General features: G+C 55.5%; 1 protein-coding gene across 49 annotated transcripts in view; it reads left to right on the top strand.

Moving 5' to 3' along the window:
- Positions 1-19,533, top strand: part of CELF4 (CUGBP Elav-like family member 4) — a 274,994-nt gene that overhangs the window by 106,356 nt on the left and 149,105 nt on the right. The window lies entirely within an intron of this gene.

Raw genomic sequence — 19,533 nt, 5'->3', positions numbered from 1 at the left:
AAGTCTCTGCTCAGGGCCTGTGTGTGGAAGAATGAACCTCAGAGAAAAGAACCTCACACTACATTAGGGACACACCTTGAGGTTAAGAATTCAGGGCCTTGTCTTTTCTCTTCCTGGCTGGGATGCCGATTCCAAATTTCACCTTTGGAAATTTCTCTAGTTGGCTGAGGAAAGAACCCTACTCGCTTGGCCCCAGGCACAGGAAGGGGTAATGCACATGCTTCAGCAGGCGCTGTCTTAGGAGGTGACCTGTGGTCTACTTGCTTCCATAGGTTACACGTGGCTCTTCTTCCAGCTGGCCCAACCCACGGCAGCCTCAGGGCCTTTGCACATGCTATTCCCCTTGTCTGGAACATGCTTCTTCCACATACTCACTTGATTCATCCCCTCATTGCCTTTGGGTTTTTTCTTGAATGTCACCTTATTCAGAGAAGCCATTCTATATAAAATAGTTATCCCCTGGCCCCAGAGCCAGCATCCTCTCTCCCTCCCCCTGCTTCCCTGTTTCCATCACCACCCAACCCATTGTGCCCTGACTTGCATGTTTATTGCTCGTCTCCCTCCACTAGACTGTGTGCTTCATGAGGGCAAGCATTTTGTCCGCTGCTCTGTCCCCAGATCCTGGCACAGGACCTGTCACACGGGGCCCAGGGCCCACTCAACGAACCCTACAAGACTCAATGAGTAGGTGACAATTCCTCCCACTGGTCCAGAGTCACGCAATCACCCTCACAGCAGAGGTGAGATTGGGCACCCAGTGTCTCAATGTCCCTTTCCTGGGTTCCACATAGTCACAGATGCCATCTGTCTTTCCCTGTTCCCCATGAGCCCACTGTCCAGGCCACACTGATCTATTCACTGTCGCTTAAAAGTAACTCATTCTCCTCCATGTCTTGGGATGAAGTCCTTCCTCTCCTCTCAGGACCTGAATGCCACCTGTGCAATAGGGTTTAGGTGTCTCTTTCTATCTGAAGTCCTCTCTCCTCCAACCCTGGGTCATCTTTTCCCCATGGGCAATTCGGCTCCTGGCTGGGTGAGAGCTGTGGGTTGGTGGCCTGGTCCTGCTGCTAGCAAATTGTGACTCTGAGCAAGCCGCCTCATCACCCTGGCATTGTTTCTTGGCTAGAAAACAAAGAGACACAGCTCTGTCGCTAAGGGCTCCTGTTTTTAGGCCGGTGCTGGGCTGCTGTTGAGCAATCAGTTGCCTCTGCACCTGGCTGACTGACCAGTGCCCGCAGCTTGCTGGCCACGAGGTGGGCAGGGTAGCATCTGCTGTGCTGTGGAAGGTGGCTGGACACATTCTCAAGAGCCAGGACCAGGGGTCAAACTGAGCTTTCACCCCTAAGGAACCAGGCAGCCGGGCCGAGCACGCCTCGGGAAGTGCACAGAGTCTGGAGAAAGGGCACTCGCAGGCTGTCAGGCCCACGCAGGCGGCGGGGTGGCCGCATCTATTCCTGGCAGTGCCCTTGAAGGCGGTCAGAGCTGCTGGTGGCGGTTCCCGCCAGCCTCCCAGATGCCGGAGTGCTGTTGGGGGCCAGCGCCTGCTCCACAGCCAGAGCAGAGAAGGGCATGGCGATGGTGGCCGTTCCCCTCCTGGCCAGTCAGCCAATGCCTCATAACTGGCATTCCCCTACATGGCACTGAGGACAGAGTCCGGAAAATGAGAGACCTACTCAGCTTCTGAGGGGAAAACAGGGGGCCACACAAGGGGAGGCAGGTTTAGTGTGGGTAGGGGCTGTGGTAGTCAGGGAGGCTTCCCGGAGGAGGTGGGCTGGAGCCTCGCCCCACTCTCAGAAGGACCTGTGACCTCCCAGGGGAGAAAGAAAGAATCCTCGAGACCTGCTTGGCCTCGGGCTCCAGTGGTCACCAGGGGCCCAAGGCCTCTGGGGATGAGAAACTCCCTCCCTCTGGGTTGGAGGCGGGAGGTGGATGTGTGGTGATGCCGCTTGGATGCCAGAGTTGTCTGGACTGATCCAGCCTTTCTGCACAGCTGGCCTTCTGGTGCCACACGGTTCTGGCTCATTTTAATGCAGGGAGCACTGAACTCCGCCGTGGGCTGACTCGGGCTTCCCCCGGGTGCTTCTGAGGGGAGGCATGTTCCTGTCAGCAGAATGGAGGCTGGGGGTCCTGGGGAAAGGCGGGGAGCTCGTGTGCAGAAGTGAGGTATTGGCCAACCGGTGCTCAGTCAGCTCATTTAGAGGAGTGAATGGACTGTGGTGGGCCAAAGGGCTGGATACATGAAGGAGTGTCCCCCAAAAGACAATCACTCAATCAGAAGTCGGGAACTTTGGCCCAAGCCTGAAACTGGGGTAGATGCAAATCAGAAGAGAATGCCAAAGCCCATAGGAGTGACAAGCAGGCTGCTGAGCTAGGAAGAGGGCTGTGCCTTTGGCCCCAAGGCCGTGCTGGGTGAGCCTGGGCTGCTCAGAACTCCTGGGCTGGGGGCCGAGCCTGCACATCGAGAAAAACGAAAGCCACCGCTTCAATCCTGCAGCTGATCGGAAGGCCCAGTGGGTGCAGGGGTCTAAAGGGAGCCCTGGGTGCAAGCGAGGCTGGGGTTCTGGTCCCAGTTCTGACCGTCCGTACGGTGGAGATGGGGGACTGCAGGAAGTTGTGTCCTTCCTTTTGCAATGTCTGTAGTGACATCAGGGCACTCAGCTGTGGCCTGGCTCCCTCCCAGGCCGTTGAGAGGATGCAGAGAGAAAACACACAAGGCCTACCCTGGGCGGTGGGCTCAGCTGGCCGAGCATCATCCCATGCACCGAGAGGTCTCCAGTTGATTCCCGGTCAGGGCACATGCCCAGGTTGCAGGCTCCATCCTCAGTGAGGCGTGGCAGGAGGCAGCCAATCGATGTTTCTCTCTCCCCCTCCCTTCCTCTTTCTCTAAAATAAATAAAAACAATTAAAAAAAAATAAAACACACAAGGTCCTTCCTAAGCCTCAATCAGGAGGGTGAAGGTTATAATCAGGGCGAAACCTCTCTAACACCTTCAGGGTTGTGGAAACTCAGGCTCATTTGTCTGGCGATTGGCTTCTGGGCTCAGAGCCCCTGCCAGCCCTGCCCAGGCAGCCCCCATGGCACTTCATCGGCCTCACGACAATGGCCCCTCCCCTTCCTGAGCCGATCCTTTTACTTAAACTCTGCTTTTGGTGCCGTGCAGGACCTTGCTGTATGTCCTCACGCTGCAGCGGACCCCACACTGCTGGGCAGTGGAGGCGCTGCTAATGGTGAATGAGGGAGTGAGGTCACTTGTGTACTTGACATGCTTCTCCTGTCTGGCGGAAGCTCCAGGAAGGGAAAAGAAAGGCTGATGTGTCTTGTCCTGGTTCCAGGGTTGCGCATGGAGAAATCGCCCAGCAACTCTGGGGCCACCCCGTCATGGCTCCCAGCCTGGAAGAGGCCTGACACTGAGCAGGCCCTCTGAAAACAGGCTTGAGGGTTTGGGGAGAAGGGATGGGACTAAGGAGCAGGGGAGAGGTGGGGAGAGAGGAGCGGGGTCCTGAGGGAGGGCAGATGATGATGCGGATGATAAAAGTCAGCCGGTATTTCCCAAGCGTCCGCTGTGTGACAGGGGCTGTGCTGGCGCTGTACACAGGTTCTGGTGCAATGGTACACCAGGAGGCCGGAACCACTACACACGTGGTGCAGCTGCCACAAGAGGTGGGGGACCTTTCCCAGGGCACGTAGCTCCTTCGTGGCAGAGTCAGGGCTCAGACCTGACCCCGTGGCATCTGACGCCCAAGGTTGTCCTGCTTTCTGCCGCACAGGGAGCCTGGCAGTGGGGGCCCACAGCCTGTGTTTGGGAGCAACAAGGCGTCTCCCTTTTCTCCCTGGTTTCCTGGCCATGTGTCCCAGGGGAGAAGCTCCGGGAGGGGCCTAGAGAGCTAGCATGTGTCAGCCAGGCCTGGCCCTTCTGGGCGAGGGCTGCATGCGGGAGGGGTTGGCAGGGGCTGCCTAACTCCCAGCCTCTCCCTCTCCTGGGGAACCCACCAAACAGGTCCATGCTCTCCATGGTGAGGGTGCAAAGTGACGGATGGCTGTAGTATTTGCAGAGTCCCAAGCCCGCTCCGCACTAGCTCCGCCCCCCCCTCCCCTCCCCGCCACACACACACACACACACACACACACGCACGAGCACGCGCACATACACACACCTCACAGGACGGAGCCTCACAGCCCAGGGGTCTCTTCCTGCAGAAGCAAATCTTCCATGTTTGGAACTTCCTAGGAGCAGCAGCAAGCGTGAAGGGAGGGGTTACAGGTCAGAATGTGTTCTGTCCCTTCTGAGCCTCCCTCCTCCTGTCGGCATTTCCCACGGCTGCCTGCCTTGGAGGCTGTTGTGACGATAAAAGCCGACGGGCATGTGATGCCTGGCACCGCGTGGATGCTCACGGGGCAGGTGACAATGAGGAGGAGGCAGTGGTGCTGGTGGAGACAGAGGATGGGGAGGGGCCTGGGGCAAGCAGGCCACTGAAGGCCCCGTGGTCTGTCCTCCAGCTCAGGAGAAGCTCTGTGGGAGTTTCAGAATGAATCACACTCATCCCTCCCTTTCCTCCCAAATTCCTTTCCTTCCAAGTCCTTGTCCCTGTGTCTGTCTTTTTTCTCGTCTCTCTGTCCCTCTGCCCATCTCTCTGCTCTGTCTCCCTGTGTCTATCACCCCATCAGCAGGTCTGTGTGTGTTCCTCGCTCCCTACTGCCCCGCCCCCCCAACTCTCTCCTTTGCTTAATCATCTTAATCATTGTGTCCTTGTAACTCAGCCATGGCTGTCTGGCGGTAGCAACACCCCACGAGGTGACAACCCTGAGTCACACACACATTTGGATGCCAGTGTGGTGACTGCCAGACCCTGGACTTCTTCTTAGCAGGCCGCAAACTCCCCTCTGGGACTCTGCCTCCTGAACCCTGGTAACCCTTCCTAGCTCTGCTCCTGTTGGGGGGTTGGGAGGATGGAGAAGCAACCCCCCACTCCCCACCACTATGCTCGCTGGGGCAAGGCAGACCAGGCCCGGCGGCAGCTTCAGGGGATGTGGGCGGGGGGGACTATGTCACACACCTTTCTGGCCCTGTCTTCATCCATTGCCTGAATCAGCCAGCACTGGAGGTGATGGTTGGAAGGCAAGTTCCAGGGTCCCACCCTCAGGCATACTGCATTCTAACAAGTGCACCGAAGTCAGACTGCATGGCCCCTCCCCCTTCTGGAGGTGACCAGCCCAGCCCAGGCCTCTGCCCCTGAAGCAGGCAGGCCACGTGCCCACTGCAGCCCACACACCCAGCACCTCATCCCATTCACAGGATGTGCCAACAGCACCCTCTCCTGGAAGCTCTGGTTTTTGAAGTCAAAATCCCATAGCTTTTGTTGACTGTACCTAGTGCCTCTGAGAACCTAGTTGGAGAGGGAAGTAAGGGGAAGCAGAGGGGCAGGGCCTCCTGGAGGGTCTGTCCTGAGCCTGCGAGGGGCCCTGAGCTGAGAGTGGTCAGAGGCAGTGCAGAGAAGCACCTGTCCCAGGAAGCCAGGGTGTGGAAACGGCTCCTGTGAGCTCACCCTGCCCTTCTTCCTTCCTCCTGTGCTTCTGCATGTGTGTGTGTGTGTGTGTGTGTGTGTGTGTGTGTGTGTACGCCTGCGCATTGCTCCTGGAGAAGGGCGGCTTTGTTTATTATGGCTGTAACCTTGACTTTTGGGTAGGGCAGGACAGTAGCACTCTTTGGAGCCTAGAGCAAAGAATTTAATATTCATAAGTGACCTTGCCGTAAATGGACTCCAGCACCCCGAAGGACTCACAGCCGATGCCCCCTGCCTCCTCCCACAGTTGCCTCTCTCAGAGGTCCATCAAAGCCTCAGGCAGCAGCTCCTGCCTGACTGCCCACAATGTCCCCAATCCTGTCCTGGGCTCTGGCTCCTCCATGCCTCAAGGTGCCCCGCCTGCCCACACAGGGGGTCTGTATGGGGTGAGGGCACCAGGTGCAGGATGAGCAGGGTGGGGTTAAGGCGGTGCGGCGGGCGGTGGGGAGGGCTCAGCATCTCACCTAAGCTCCACACATAGGATAAACTCTGGAAATAACAATCTAATGGGTTCTGATCTAAGCACTTACATATGTTAACTTATTTAATCATCACAAGGACCCATTTTACAGATGAGAACACTGAGGCAGGGAGAAGTTAAATAACTGTCCCAGTTCTCACCACCAGTATGTGGTAGTGCTATGACTCAAGGGCAGGCTTTTCAGATCATGAGGGAATCTCACAGACACGTGTGAGTATGTTCCATTGAGCCTATATTCAATTACATAACCTCTAAATTTTAGCATCTGTTTTACAGCTCCTTGCTCAGAATATGCACAATGAATTCAGACATCTCTGACTTACAATGCTTGGACTTAGGATTTTCAACTTTACAGTGGTGCGAAAGTGATACACATAAGAGGTTATGTGAAATATTCAACATTTTATTATAAAATGGGCTTTGTGTTAGATGATTTTGCCCAACTGTTGGCTAATTTAAAAGTGTTCCGAGCACGCTTAAGGTAGGCTGGACTAGGCTGTGAGGTTCGGTGGGTTAGGTGTATTAGGTGCATTCTGACTTATGGTGGGTGTGTCTGCACGGAACCCCATCACAAGGCGAGGAACATCTGTATTTGTTCAATTGAGGTCTCACTGGGCAGTTTGTGCTGGGCAGGTGAAGGCTGGATGAATCCGACCCAAAAGAGACAGAGCTTGTGTGTTCAGTAAGAGGCTGACACTCCATGTCGGTGACCGCCATGGTGAGGGTGAGGAAGCCAAGAACTCGGGGTTCTGCTCCCCACTCTCCCACACTCATGACTACAGAGGCAGGAAGCCTGGCCCTTCTTGAGGGATGGAGCTGGTCAGTCTCTCTCCACACCTCCAGCGACGGCACAGTGCACTGGGATGGGATGCGGGGATGGGGGGACGGGGCTGTGCTGCACTTAGGAGACACCCCCCCCCCCCCGCCCCCCGCTTGCTAACCCAGACCCAGAGCTGCCTGCCTCCTGCATCAACTTTTCAAACTGAACGATGGTGCCTGTCGTTTCTTCCTTCACTTTTGTAAGCAAAGGAAGGAGAGGAAAGAAATCCCAGGAGGTCTCGAGGCAGAAACAGGCGAGGGCTCTGCCCCCTGCGAGGCCCTGCAGCCTGGCACTAATCCACAGGAGAGGGGGCCTCACAACCCGCCAGGCCGCCCAGGGGCCCGGGGTGTCCTAGAGAAGCAGGTTCTCGCCCCCTAGGGGCCCGCATTGGGGAAGACAAGAGCTACTGAAGTGTTTTACCGGGGAGGAGCCTGCATGCTGTGGACGTCGGGGACTGCGGATCAGGCCGGAGTTTTGAGCACAGGCCTAGGAGGACGATGGGTGTAAACTAGCCCAGTGCATCAGGGACAGAGAAGGCAGCGGAGTTGGTAGCAGGCATTGTGCAGAGCAGAGAGGGGAGATTAGGGAGCCCTGCCCGATGCTCCTTGGACCAGTGTGAGATTCATGTTGCCTCCATTCCTCGGGCACATGGCTCCCACTGCCCTCCAGCCGTCTGTGCTACTGGCTGCCCAGCCACTTCTAACAAATGTCCAGAGAAGCACAGTACAATCTCTTTCCCTGCTATTTAGGAACACACCCTGTGGACTGAAAGCCGCCCCTGTCTTGTTTCCTTCTCCCCAGAGTCAGAGCGGAGCCTCTCACAGCTCACTGTGTGGTTTGGGTCAAGCTTCACTCAGCAGCAGCTGGCCCTGTGATGACCATCACCCCCCCCCCCCCCCATGCTCCCGCCCTCCTCAGATCCTGGCGGGGCCATCCCTTCTCCCTTCCTGGAGGGGCCTGGGCCCACCCAGCCATTAATTTGCAAATGGGCCACTTTCTGCTTCAAAGGGAAGATGATTATTTTTCTGAGATCTGCAGTTTTTAAGTATTCTCAAATGACTAGCCAAAATCAATCTGAGATCTAAGAGTTTGGTTCATGTTGAGTGTGGATTCTCAACTTCCATCTTTATGACAAGACCCAGTGAGTGGGCAGATGAATGGGGGGGAGGGGGGGAGCATACAGGCCACGTTACTCCTGTTTTTATTTGTTTCTTTAACTGAACTGCGGCTGGTAATTTTTATCTCTCCTTCCTCCTCCCCTTCCACTCATTTTCCCAAAGCCCCTGTGTAATTCATTCTCCCTTCCTCACTCAGGCGGGGCCAGCAGCATGTCCAACCCTGGGCCTGGCAAGGGGAGGCGGTGGGGAGGCCCACCAAGGAAAAGCCCCAGACAGAGGGTGCTGTGTGTCAAGGGTCTCTCTGCAGTGCAGACTCGGGGTTCAGGGGGTTCAGGAGGGAGGATGGGTGCAAGTTGCAATAGTTAGGAGGGCTTCCCAGGGAGGGGGCTGTTGTGCCCAGATTACAAGATTCCCAAGAAACCACATCAGGGAGCCAATTCGATGTAAAAGCATAAGAATCTGTATTTCAAGTTAACTTGAGCTCTCCATCCACCAGACCCACCGACACATCGGCTAGCCAAGTGGCCAAGAGAGACCGAACCCCTCCCCGAGACCGGTTATATAGGGGGGGTTGGAGTAAGGGAGGAGAAAGGACTGTGCTTTGCCGATTGGCCAGGCACAAGTCGATGTCCCGTTCCTGGGTGTGGCTAGCAGAGTCTTAGACTTCCGTGAAGAAGCTCCTTGCCCAACACGTGGCCAAGGTAAGATGGAGGACGCAGCCCTTACCCTGGGGGAAGGTGGAGGGCGTAGCCTTCGCCCTTTCAGGGGCTGAGGGGGAAGAATGGAAGGATCCCCAGGGCCACATGTCTAGTGGTGGATAGGGGTGAACTGGCTGTCACCCCTGAGACCCCGGAGTTCATAGGTGTCCTCTTCTGTTGGATGGGCACCTTCCCGCAAAGAGAGTGACCTTGTGAGATAGCGGGTGACTACAAGGCAGGTAGTCTGGCCCCCTGGCTGCCCATCATCTGTGCAGGGTGACCAGCCAAGCCACCCTGGCTACTGCTAGCCACTCCTTCCTAATTGCCCCATTATTGTAAATAATATCTTCCCATCCGAACAATTAGCTTCCTGGTTTTGAAGCTCCCAGTTTGTTTTTTCTGGTTCTGAAGCTCTAACATTGTAAACACAAACACATCCGGCATCTGTCTGTGGTTGCCCTGCAACCAGCAGGCCCCTAATGCTCTCACAGCCCCCGCAGGCCTGCCCCTGCCCCTCCCAGGCTCCTCCCTCCCCCTGCCGCTGGGAGGTAGGAGGAGCCAGCTCTGACTAAAGTGTCTGAAACAGCAGGAAAAGAGAGAGGGGACTGGGCTGGGTGGCTGGAGCTCCCTCCAGGATCTGGGAAGAGATCTTTAAAAACAAACCCCAGCCCTTCCTCCCGTGATGTGCTGAGTAGCTGGTCCAAGGGAGGGAAAGTCGGGAAATGGCCCCAGTCAGAAAGGGCTCAGCTATGAGCAGTGTGGCAGTGATGGTGACAACAGTAACAATATACCCCTTCTGGTATTATTCGCACTCCATGTACCACTTTACACATCATTTTCAGGCATGTACATCAGATTCTTCCAATAAGTTCAGGAGGGGGGGGGGGGGCGCGGGTCTTATCTCTACTTGCAACAGAGAAACCAAGGCTCAGAGAGTCTGCTGGATCCGCCCAGGGTCCTTGGAGGATACTTTGGGCAGGTGGGTATTGAGAGGGGTTGAGGTAGGAGATTAGGTGGGTGAGGCAGGTGGGTAGGTGGGTGAGGCAGGTGATTAGGTGGGTGAGGCAGGTGATTAGGTGGCTGGGTAGTTCGGAGGTCGACAGGAAGACCAGATGATTTCAGCCAACATGCATCTCTCCCCTCCTGGCCTCTCAGGGCAGTGACCACCTGCCCCATAGGAAGCAGTTAGTTGTGTTTTAAATGAAGCCAGTGCCATTCACTAATTATCCCCGAGGGTCTCGCCTCCTCCGTGGAGGGAAACCAGCTTCCCCTCTGTCTCTCTCGTCACTCCCGTGACTGTGTTTCTGGAGCTAAAACAGACATCTGGTCTGAGGAGGAGGAATGCTCCTTAGCTGTGAGGCGAGCTTGGTTACTGTCCCGCTGGGTCCCGGACGAACTGAGCGCCCAGCCATGGCCAGCAGGGCCTGCCGGGGCTGCACGGGAGGCAAGGGCACGCCTGCCCTTCCTCCAGGTTCTCTAGGATGTCCTGGGAACTCCGCGGGGAGCGCCAGCCCAGCTCCCTCCTCTGCACCTGGTTGTTAGTTCCAGCACGTTCCCCCTCGCAAGGCCCCCCAGCCAAGGCTGCCTGGAAAACTCCACCGGGAGCCTGTACAGGACACCTTGGGTCTAATGTAACATTTAATGGCCAAATCTCCGCAGGCCCCTGCATTAATGCAAACTATCTCACTGAGTCTCTCCAGACAGAGTCACACTGCAAACAGCTCTAGGGCGCAGCCGAGGCAGAAGGAGGTAATGAAGGAGGTGGTGGCCACTGACACCTTGAGTGGCAGAAGGGGCCATTCCCAAGGCCAGTGGTCTGCTCGTGACCTCTGAAGGCAGGCCCTGTCGTGTTCATCTCTCCATCCCGGGCACCTGAGGCAGGGTCATACACACAGCAGGCATTTAATACATGGTGGCTGAAGGAATGTATGAATGAATGGGCCACTGTGCTTACGATGCAGGGGTCTTGGGAACAGATAGTTCCCTAGTGACATGCAAAGATGGACCTACCCCTTCCCTTGCCCCTCAGCCCAGAGCAGAAATGACACGATTCTGCCTGAACCCTGCTTCCCAGACCTGCTGGAAAGGCTTTGTTTGCACCCCAACATGAAAGCTTCAGGGGTTGGGGGGATAGGGGTGCGGTGGGGGAAAGCTTCCTGAAGGAGCCTATGAAGATGGCCATGCAGGTGTGGAGGTCCCCAAGGAGTCCAGCATGGCCAAACCCCAGGGCCCTGTAAGGCTGGGAAGGAAAGACCCCTTGAGAGAAGAGAGCCCAGGACACCAGAGGAGACAGGCCAACAGGACACCATTGCAGGGCTGTGGATGTGCAGGGGGGAGTGGTCAGCCCTTTTGGGCTCCCAGTTATTATACACACATACACACGTGTACACACACACACACATGCACACACATAGTTACATGCACATTCAGAAAAAAGGCCTCCGGAAATTGCCCTAACATGGTCCTGCTCTGAGTTTTGGAAACCCTGCCTCCAGGTCCCGTCTATGCCCCCTCTGCCCCTCAAGGTAAAACGAGCTGTTCTCCGCCAGTGCTCCCTGCATCCAGACCCCAGTTCCGTTCTGGCTGTGCCTCCTGCCAGCTGCTCAACCTTGCACAAGTCCCTTTGCTTCTCCGAGCCTCAGTTTTCTCACCTGTAAAATGAAGGGCGGGCCTGGAGAGTCCCTCAGGCTCTCAAGAGCCTCAGCTCCTAGCAGCAGGGGCTGCTGGGCTCTCAGGTGGAGGCAATTTCCCAGATCACTGAGCCCCACCTGGCCACCATCGTGCGAGGGCCTCCCCTGGGCATCAGCCGTCTGGAAACACCGCCATCCATCTTTGTGAATATCTGGTTAAAACACTCACCTAATCCTAACCTAATCCTTTCAATTTGGGGAGAGAATTGAAGAAAAAAAACGCAGGCAGCCTGAAGCCTGAATGCTAACAGATGGGTAAAAAGTATGTATAAATTACACCCGCTGCTGTCAATTCAAGCTCTCCAGATAAAGTGATATGAAAGGTGTTTCATTTATAGGGGAAATTAATTGCCAGCTGTATGACTGGATGGTGTGAAGAAACCACAGCCACACGACGTGTCCCATATATTTTCCTGGCTGGATCCAATACCTTCTGTGCCAAGGGCTCCTGCTCGACTCCAGACCTGGGGGGAGGGGGCACCAGGGCAAACATGACCCTAAAGCAATCATTCCCAAGTTAGGGTGCAGCAGGGGGGCTTCAAGGCATGAGAGGTAGGCTGCCACTCCCCCCACCCCCCCGCCCGACCAGCCCTGACCTCTCTGGCCTCAGTTTCCTCGTCCATCAGGGCAACTGCTTGAGCTACATTTATCTGTAAAGACATGCCTTCTACTCCACCTGTGCCCCGAGCATAGGACATGGCAGCCCTCTCTGCGCCCCGCCCACCTTGCCAAGCACCCCACCATGGACACTCAGTCCGCGTGTCAATGGGTAACACGGGCACCTGGACGCCAGTCACATCACTCTTCTGTGACCACCATGCTCTGCACTTGGGCTGCTCTCTCTCTCTCTCTCTCTCTCTCTCTCTCTCTCTCCAGGCTTTTAGCTCAAATTGCCACAATGAAATACCACCAATGTCTTCAACAAAAGACTTTGATTGTTCATGGTTCTGGAGACTGGAAAGTCCAATATCAAGGTGCTGGCAGATTCTGGTGCTGGTGAGAGCCTACTTCCTGGCTGCAGATGGCTGCCTTCTTATGTGCCCTCACACGGTGGAGAGGGATGGAGCTCTGGTCTCTTTCTCTTCTGATAGGGCACTAACCCCATGATGGGCCCCGCCCCCCCCTCACCTCATCTAAAGCTAATCACCCCCCAAAAGGTCCCAGTGCCTACTACCATCACACTGGGGGTTAGCACTTCAACATACCAAACTCAGGGGACACAGCAAAAGTGCTTAACGGGAAGGTCCACAGCTCCCTCCCGGCCAGTGCCCTCCTCTGGATATCAGGGTCTTATCATCCCTGCTGCTGCCTGTGGAGATCAGGGGGTGGAGAGGATATCTCTGTGGGAGACAGAAGCAGCAAGGACAAGCCCTGAAGCCTACCTGAGGGTCCTCCCCAGAGATCGTTTATGGGGGAGGAGGTGGTTCCCTGGGACATATGATGGTGGGGGGTGGGGAGACAGCGTATTGGCAAAGCCAAGACAGTTTGCACCCCATGCCCCTAGTTTCCATGGGACCTTTCCCACACCAACTCCACTGAAAGCCTTCACTGGATCATTTGGTGAGGATGTCTTCATCCCAAACCATTTCTGAGAAGGGCAGACAGGTGCCCAGATGTTCACAGCTCTCAGACCACATAGTCATGTCTGTTGACACGCAGAAATTGGCCCCAGAGCCCTCGCCCCATCCTGAAAGGAGGGAGGAGGGCCTCCCCCAACTCCCCAAGCCTCCAGCTTGAGAAATTGCTCTCTGTTCTGCTTTCCCCTCCTCCCCCTTCTTTCTTTCCTGGGCAGGAGCTGGGGTCTGCCCTGAGAGAGCCAGTTCTAGGACCTGTAGGGAGCACACGTGCTCACCCTCACCTGTGCACCCTGGGGTCCCCAGCGCAGACCCCCACTCCCACGGCATGCACACACTCCACCAGCTGTTCCCCAGGCCTATGGAGTCTTTCTGTGCTGCCTGGGGAGGGGGCATGTGGGAGGATTTCCATCCCATGCCCCCCAAGCATTTATCAGAACTATTAAGACAATGAGCTAATATCCTATTCAGATTTAAATAATAAATTAATCTGCATTATACTGAGGAGGCCTGAGAGAGACTTAATTATCTGGTGTACTTTAGGGTGGAAATGAAGGTTGGGGATCGTGCTGGGAATAGACAAAGTGACCGGCGATCACGCTGACACAGACACTTAGATGCCTGGCCCCTGGGCAGAGAGAGGAAGTGCCTGCTCTTTCTAGCCCAGAAACTCCCCCCAAGCTGCAGGTGGGTGCCTCCCTTTCTAACCATCTCCTAAGGCAGCCATTCTCAACCTTTTTCATCCATGGCACACATAAACTAATTACTAAAATTCTGCAGCACACCAAAAAATATGTCTTTTGCCGATCTGACAAAAAAAAAAATTGGTGTAATTTTGATTCATTCACACAGGCTGGCTATTGTTGATGATCTAAGCCTTAGATTCTAAGGGAAAAGAGGCCAGTGCCCCTTTTAGTCAGTCAGGTATTGCATGTTTTAAAAATCCTTGCAGCACACCGGTTGAAAATTGCCGCCCTAAGGGGCACCAGGAACAAGATTTCTCATATCACTGTCCTGAGGAGGAAGCAGGCATCAGCCTGGGAGGTAAGGGATGAGAACAGGAGACCCTTTATAGCTGGAAGTGTTTGCTGGGGACCTGCTGGATGGCCCAGTGATTCAATGGGGATAAGAGAACGTTTCCCTCAAGGGCCGGGGTCAAATAGCCCTGGCTCCAGACCTCACTTACTTGCAGTGTGACCTCAGGGAGCCTAAGGAACTTCTCTGAGCCTCCGTTTCCACATCTATAAACTGAGGGTGCTGACCACCTGCGTCCAGAGTGGCTGGAGGATTAGATATTACAAGGTGTGCAACTTTTAGCGCAGTGCCGGCGGCAGGAAGACCTCGGGAAACGAGGTGGTACAGATGGGGCTCTGAACGTGGGAGCATTTGATCTACGCTGAGCTGGGCCGGGTGCGTCTGCGGTTCCCCGTCTTAAACAGTTAGTGGTCAGCGGGGTTGAGGCGATGCCTGTGTTCTTCAGCTAAGCTGGCAAAGGCCTGTGGTTCGTCTTTCTCGCCGCTGGTTCTTGCCGCTCCCTGGGAGCGAGCTTTTCACACCCGGAGCCGGCCTGCCCAGGAGAGGACTATTTTCAGCCGAGCAGCGCTAGCAACAAAGATGTGAAGTCACTCCTGCTGCCTCCAGCTCAGACCTCCCACCTGCCCCAGCCCAGGGGACAGGGGAGAGAGAGGCAAGTGGGCTGTAGCCTGGGGCTCCCGGAGCATCCCACCTGCCCGCTGCCCCTCCACTCTGTGACCTAGCACACCATTCCCTTCCCCTTCGGTTCTGTTTCCTCACACCCACTAGTTTCTCCCCTCCCGCAGCCTCTCTTGAGGTGGAGGCGGGGCTCTGCCTGGGAGATTGGGGTTCCCCTGGGTTCTGCCCCTCGGGAAGACACACTAAGATGGACTAGCGGGTGGAGAACCAGGGTGGCCACCATTGAGGCTGAACCAAAGGCTCTGGCTGGGAACCCCATGGGAGCTGGGACTTGGTATGTGTACAGTGAGGGTGGGGCTCAGGGGGCACCTGAGTGATGAGTCATCGCAGAGAAAGTACCCAGGCAAGGGGGTGTTGCTGGGATCCGGAGCTGAGAAGAGCTTGATCATTTGTTAAGTTCAAAAGCTGTTAAGTTATTTCAGCTCTGCAAGGAAAACTAAGGGTGGGAGCTCTTCCTGAGAGAGAAAGACTCAGTGGCCCAGGGAGCTGAGACCAGACAAGAGGCAATCGGGAGCTGTGGCAACTGGAGAGAGGGGGTGCCTACCAGGCCCCGGCCTCCTTCGAGCTATACAGTCCAAGTGGCCTCTGCATGTCACCTTCTTCTCCCGGGAATAGTTCAGCTGGAGCAATTCCCATGGTCTCAGATCAGCTCAAAGGGGGTTTGTTCACAGGCAGCCAGGATGCTGAAGGTCTGAGTCCTAAATTGAGGAATATGTTGAGGGGCAGCACCGCCCCCCAACCCCAGCTCCCATAGTGGGCCCCAGGGAAGCCTGACCAGGGCTAAGAGAGGCGAGAACCATTAAAGTAGGGCAGAGCCTGCTGTGGACCCTCCCCACATCCCCCTGGAGTTTCCCCTCTGTAGACCCCTGAGTTTTGGAGGAAGTGGTCCAAAAATCTGCATCCTCACCGCCACCAACACAAGCTGCCACCTCCCCAGGGAAGACAAGAGGCAGCAAAGGAATAAGGTGCCCGTTTTTCCTGCTCTGGGCTTCAGGTGGGGTGGGGTGGGGGTGCTCAAGGGTGGGCTTAGGGAGCTGCACCCCAAAGCAGGCATTGGGAAGACATGCAGAGTTGGGTACAGGGACCAGAGTCTCCTCTCCACTCCCTGCACTGGGACAGGCTGGTGGCCGTAGGTGTTCGTTCATTGCAGCTGTGGCCTCCTGACATCAACAGACCAGCTGGAGGGAAGGGCAGGGAGAGACTTGGCAAAGCCTGTTCTGCCCTTGGGGCCAGGAGCCACAGAAGCCTTCCCCTCCCCCAGTGAAGATGATGGGCAATGGCAACCCCCTTCCCTGATGAACCGCGGGAGTGACGCTGGGCTTTTGACCACTGGGGGGTTCTCTTGGATGATCCTTGGAAGCCCAATCTCAGTGGTCACAACTGCAGTTCATAGACCGCCGATTCCCAAAACCAGCCTCCAGAGCTTCCATGAGACCTGCAGCCAGAAGTGGGTGCTCCCTCCTCCTCAGAGCAGCCCACGGCCATGCTGTCTGTCCCCGTCAGGGAGCAGCTAGTAGCGTGTGGCCTTCCAAAATCACTTTGCTGTTTATCCGGAGCCTTAGTCAACTCTCGTGTTATTAATTTACTTGTTATGGTTTGTCTCAGTTTATGTGCAGCTGCCCTGCTCCCCAACAAAACTCTAAGCTCAGGGAAGCCAGATACCAGGCCTGGTTTCCTCTGTCTTACCCTCGGCACCCGGCACGCTAAAGAGCGCCTTACCTGTAATGAGCGCTCAACTCGGGTTTCTCTCTGTAAAACCGTCCAAACTCTGCCTCTCACGGGCATTTCAAATCTCGAGGGAGCTGGCCCACCTCAAAGACTGCTTTCTACAAAGCAAGCCACAGTCCAGGGCTCCGTCTCGCCTTTCATCCTCAGAGTGACAGAATCAGAAAGCCTTAGGGAGAGAAGGAAACTGAGAAATCATGGGTCCTCCCTCATACCCACCCTTGGGATCCTCTCAGGAAACTCCCATTGCCAGGCGGCCCATTCCAGGGATGGCGTGTGCTTCCTAGATGTTTCCTAGACAATGATCATTGTGGCCATAATGTGGCTTTGGAAGATCATTTCCAAGACCAAAGGTTTGAGCAAAAATGGCTCTGATGTTCATGGCACTGTTAGTTGCCAACCGTGTGCTCTGTGCTCCCCTGGACACGCTAGGGCCGAGGGCAGAGCGGCTGATGTGATCCCGGCCTCAGGCAGCGCTCCGTCTCATCTGGGGCCAGGGCAGTAGAAACACGGCCCCCACGGAAGAGAGAGCACCGACCGCTACTTTGTGTTGGCAAGATCAGGGCACGGGACACAGGCCACTATCTAGGTCTTGTCCCATGCAGGGTGGCCTGGAGTGGCTCCTTCCGTAGGGAGACCCTTACTCTCTTTACGTATTTAGGAGCACGGGAATATACCTCCCATGGGCCATCTAAGGCCCTCAAAATCGTTTGGTCTGGCCCTGACAAGGCAACAGCAGGTGGGACTCAAAATTCAATAGATCTAGGAGCTTTTTCATAGCAACATAAATTTCTATTAACTTAATTATATTAAGTGAATGGTGTTATAAATATCCAAATGGCCCTTGGCAGAAAAAAGGTTCCCCACCCTGACCAATAGCAAGAAGAGGCTGGACCTGATAATCCCTCAAGCCCCTCTGGCTCTCGGATTCCTGTGAGCACAGCTGCTTCTTGGGAAGAGATGAGCTCAGGAAACACTGACCATGGAAATGTAGGGGAGTGGCACCCCCCCTCCCCACAGGATGCATCCCAACCACACCCTACATCTCTCCTCACCTCCAGCAGGCACTCACCCACTCACCCACTCTGTTACCTGGTTTTAGAAAGTATTGGAAGATGTGTGTGCGGCAATAGAATCCCTGTGTTGTATCTCACAGGACTGGGACGGGAGCCGGGTATTGGAAAGGCTCTTGGCACTACGTGCAAGCTCACTGCAAACCAGGAGCAAATCAAAAGAACATAAACTATGGAGACTCTGAAGGTGCTGAGAGGACATAGTAAGAAATGCATTAGAGGCAGGAGGCTGATCCAAGAAGACTTCCTATAACAGGAGAATGATGGGGAGGCCTGAAGCAGTGCTTGGGAGGTGCTGGCTGTGTCTCAGCGGCAGCAGAGCCGGTCTCTCCGTGGGGGGCTCATGAAGGTGGGGACGCCCCATAAGCAGGCATCCTGGGAGCTGTCCTCCAAGGGCGTTCCAGGAGCTGCCCAGGTCCCCGCCCTGAATAATGCCGCTAACCCTAAAGCATCACGTGTAAGTGGCCCCTCATTCTCATATGACACTGACCATGGAGACACTCTGTGCAGACATTTTTACCAAACCCTGTGAGTGAAAGCGCTGTCTTCTCCTGCACTTTCCATTCGGAACGTAGCATCTTACAGCTCGTCCGGCCCCCCTGCGCCCGTCTCCTTGGCCAGCATCACAGGCAGCCCTCACTGCCCTTGGTTTGCTGTTGTTTATAAAGTTGGAGGACGGGGTGGCCTGCCATTATTTCTCTTATTTGTTCTCTTGTTTCTCTAATTTGGACTTTTCAGATAAGTTGCAGAAGAACAAACACCCTTTTCCCACCCACCTTCCAGCTCCCCACTCTGGGCCTAAATGGGGTCTGTAGGGGGCGGGGAGGCTCTCCTGGGATGGGATAGTTAGGGGGACGCTGGAGGCTGTGTCCACACACTGTCCGGTGACCCTCACAACAGGCCCCCATCTGAGATGAGATGCTCAGATGAGAAGGCAGTGTCCACTGAGGGCCAGTGTCCTACAGAGCTGACTGTTCCTCGGCCACTGTGAGCTGAAGGTGGGGGACCAGCGGGGGTGTGGACCCAAAGAGAGGACCAGATGGGACTCAAGGCAACCTGCCTGATCTCCCAGCCTCCTTGCCTCCTGGCCTGGACACAGCAATAGATGGGGACCCTTTATGCCCTCATTCCTTGCAGTCAGTGGAAAATTACATGTTCAAGGTGGGGCAGCTTTTCCGCAGAACAGAAGCCTGGGACTCAGGAGGCCTAATTATTCGAGCATGCACAAGCCGCCTCCTGGGACCTCAGTTTCCCCATCTGTACATTGGGCTTGATGGTACCTGCCCGGACAGTCTGCGATGTGTTGGGAGGTTGAGATGAGAAGATTAATAAGACTGCACTTAGAAAGGCACAGAGTGCTCCGCTCACCTGCCAGGGAGCTTGATACTTTAAGCTTATTGTGAGATTTACAGAGGCTTCACATAACTTAAGGGGGAGAGAGAGAGGCTGCATAACAGAACAACAGAAAGTAAGAAGACAACAGCCTTTCAGGAAAAGAAGCATAATGGCTTTTTAATGAATGAATTGGCAACCTTTCACCTGGTGCCCACTGTATGCCAAAGAGTGAGCAGGTGATGAATAAGGTACAATGGGGAGAGCTGTCCTAGGCCGAGCATGAGGGGGTCCTGGCGCACAGCTCACTCATGAAGCCTCCTTTCTTTACTCCTCCCAGAACCCCAGCCACACCCAGCGGCACAGGCCTCAGCTACCAAGCCCAGGGATGTGTCCCCAGAGCCAGGGTTGAGGGAGGAAGCAGGCCATGGAGGGTATGGGTGTGTGTGGTGGTGGCGGGGGCGGGCTTTATCCCGAGACACCTGCAGTTATAAAAAGCTCCTGCCCCCACCTTCAGACCAAGTGAGAGCTGCTGCTGTGAGGGCCCTGTGAGATCCCTGGGGGTGAGGAGAGGCAACAAACACCTCCCTGGGGTCAGGGCCAAGAGGGGAGCAGTGTGGGCCTGGCATCCTAGGGGGGCACCCCCTGGAGGGGGCCTGACACCCCTCCCTATCCATTAGGGGGACCAAGACCAGGAGACACTCCCTGCTCAGTGCTTCTCCTATCACCCCACCTGCCCCTTCTGGG

The sequence above is a fragment of the Myotis yumanensis genome, unplaced genomic scaffold (assembly GCF_028538775.1).
Source record: "Myotis yumanensis isolate MYYU_CA2020_CCGP unplaced genomic scaffold, mMyoYum1.0.hap1 SCAF_7, whole genome shotgun sequence".
In the NCBI taxonomy this organism is placed as follows: domain Eukaryota; kingdom Metazoa; phylum Chordata; class Mammalia; order Chiroptera; family Vespertilionidae; genus Myotis; species Myotis yumanensis.
Note: the sequence above shows the minus strand (reverse complement) of the source record. Positions and strands in the feature narration are given on the sequence as shown.